General features: G+C 43.2%; 1 long non-coding RNA gene across 1 annotated transcript; it reads right to left on the bottom strand.

The window, feature by feature from the left end:
• Positions 1–374: 374 nt before the first annotated feature.
• On the bottom strand, positions 375–721 carry LOC143788878 (uncharacterized). Its single transcript, XR_013218741.1, has 2 exons — positions 674–721; positions 375–561 (listed from the first exon to the last, which is right to left on the bottom strand). It is a non-coding gene; the product is annotated as an uncharacterized LOC143788878 (long non-coding RNA).
• Between the last annotated feature and the right edge of the window lie 2,253 nt (positions 722–2,974).

Raw genomic sequence — 2,974 nt, forward strand, 5'->3', positions numbered from 1 at the left:
TCTCCTTAAGTGCTTTTTTAAAAAAAATTGGTGTTTGTGGCCTAATACCTCTGTTTGCCGCTCCCTGGTGTTTGTCCTCAACTGTATAAAGCTGAGCTTCAACCTTCTGGCTTTCGGCCTATAGTATCAGATATTAAACTGCATTTGGCCTTCAACTTTGGTTACGGCCTACTAACGGTGTCTGCCGCTCCCAGGTGTTTGTCCTCAACTGTATAAAGCTGAGCTTCAACCTTCTGGCTCTCATTAAGTGCAGTTTTTTAAAAAGCTTGGTGGTTACGGCCTACGAACGGTGTCTACCGCTCCCTGGTGTTCTCCTCAACTGAATAAATCTGAGCTTTAACCTTCTGGCTCTTATTAAGTGCTTTTTTAAAAAAAAATTGGTGTTTGGGGCCTAATACCTCTGTTTGCCGCTCACTGGTGTTCTCCTCAACTGAATAAATCTGAGCTTCAACCTTCTGGCTCTCATTTTTTTTTTTTTTTTTTAAATTGGTGTTTGGGGCCTAATACCTCTGTTTGCCGCTCACTGGTGTTCTCCTCAACTGAATAAATCTGAGCTTCAACCTTCTGGCTCTCATTAAGTGCTTTTTTTTTAAAACAATGGTGTTTTGGGCCTAATACCTCTGTTTGCCGCTCCCTGTTGTTTGTCCTCAACTGTATAAAGCTGAGCTTCAACCTTCTGGCTTTCGGCCTATAGTATCAGATATTAAACAGCATTTGGCCTTCAACTTTGGTTGTGGCCTACTAACGGTGTCTGCCGCTCCCTTGTGTTTGTCCTCAACTGTATAAAGCTGAGCTTCAACCTTCTGGCTCTCATTAAGTGCAGTTTTTTAAAAAGCTTGGTGGTTACGGCCTACGAACGGTGTCTACCGCTCCCTGGTGTTCTCCTCAACTGAATAAATCTGAGCTTTAACCTTCTGGCTCTTATTAAGTGCTTTTTTAAAAAAAAATTGGTGTTTGGGGCCTAATACCTCTGTTTGCCGCTCACTGGTGTTCTCCTCAACTGAATAAATCTGAGCTTCAACCTTCTGGCTCTCATTTTTTTTTTTTTTTTTTAAATTGGTGTTTGGGGCCTAATACATCTGTTTGCCGCTCACTGGTGTTCTCCTCAACTGAATAAATCTGAGCTTCAACCTTCTGGCTCTCATTAAGTGCTTTTTTTTTTAAAACAATGGTGTTTTGGGCCTAATACCTCTGTTTGCCGCTCCCTGTTGTTTGTCCTCAACTGTATAAAGCTGAGCTTCAACCTTCTGGCTTTCGGCCTATAGTATCAGATATTAAACAGCATTTGGCCTTCAACTTTGGTTGTGGCCTACTAACGGTGTCTGCCGCTCCCTGGTGTTTGTCCTCAACTGTATAAAGCTGAGCTTCAACCTTCTGGCTCTCATTAAGTGCTGTTTTTTAAAAAATTGGTGGTTAGGGCCTACTAACGGTGTCTGCCGCTCCCTGGTGTTTGTCCTCAACTGTATAAAGCTGAGCTTCAACCTTCTGGCACTCATTAAGTGCTGTTTTTTAAAAAACTTGGTGGTTACAGCCTACTAACGGGGTCTGCCGCTCCCTGGTGTTGTCCTCCACTGTATAAAGCTGAGCTTCAGTCTTTAGGCTTTTGGCCTATAGTAGCAGATATTAAACTGCATTTGGCCTACTAGTGTGGTTGGGCCCTTAAAACAGTGTCTGCTGCTCCTGGGATTGCTACTCCACTGAACAAAGCAATGCCGCCTGTTTAGTCCTGTTACCAATTTTGAACTGCATTTAGCCTACTTTATTCTTTGGCCCTATATCTGTGTTTCCTCCTCATCCTGCCCATTGCCCAGCCACTGCTAGATGAGTCTGCTGGTACATTGACCTAGACCACTACATTCCCCTTGCACTCTACACAGCCAGAATCTGACCCTGCTGAAAGTAAGGTTCCCCTTCCCGCATGTTATACCACCTTACACAGGGACAAAGAGGAAGGTGCAGATGAAAGTGCAGGTTCCTTCATCAGGTGGGGGGCATACTCGTTGGCGACGTCACTGGCACAGGGCCCCTCAGCGTATGCAAAAGTGTCGCTGCTGGTGGGAGGCGCCCCCGCCGTGCAAACACACTGCTGTACTTTGAGGTGCCAGTGCCAATGCCAACAAGTGGGCCCCCCCTGCTTGCTTATGACCACAGCACTTGCAAACTTGACATACTTACCTCTCACTGCTCCACCGCCGTGACGTAGTCCACATTTCCTGGGCCCACTAAAACCTTGAACCAGCCCTACCCCCCACAACTTTTGCCAAATGACCCCCAATTTCCAATGCCCAACTATTATTATAAAGTTAATTAAGATTGACAAGCTTCAGAAACAAGAATGGATGTTTTTGGCATTAAAATGGGCACTGTAGGTGTTTTCCTGGCCTCCACTTACTGTCGACTATGCTTCCCCATTGACTTGCATTGGGTTTCGTGTTTCGGTCGATCCCCGACTTTTAGTGATAATCGGCCGACTGCACTCGACTCGACTCTGGACAAAGTCGGGTTTCGCAAAACCCGACTGGATCTTAAAAAAATGAAAGTCGCTCAACCCTATTCACTTGTAAAAATATTTTACATTTTATCTTGATCTTACAACTACATAAATGCCTTGTTAGCACTTATATGCCCATTTCCAAAGGCATACAACATTTAGAGCCCCCGTTGTTATAATCAATAAAAGCTTTTAAATATTGTTAAAGGCATTACCTAGATTTTTTACAGATGTGCAGTTCTGTTTTACAAATTGCACTAAGAATATTTTGCATGGAAAAACAGAATATCACTGGTATAGAGTTAACACCATTAAAGTGTCCCTAACTACTACTAATTAATAGCAGAAGATAATTTAATACATCATATAAGCTTTTATTCTATTATACCAGTAGAAGGGGGAGTTCATCTGTACTTAGAATGACTCCTCAGCGCCAGTTAATTAACATTTTGTGAAATATTTAAGCAATTAAAACTAACGGGG

Source organism: Ranitomeya variabilis, chromosome 8 (genome assembly GCF_051348905.1).
Source record: "Ranitomeya variabilis isolate aRanVar5 chromosome 8, aRanVar5.hap1, whole genome shotgun sequence".
NCBI lineage: Eukaryota > Metazoa > Chordata > Amphibia > Anura > Dendrobatidae > Ranitomeya > Ranitomeya variabilis.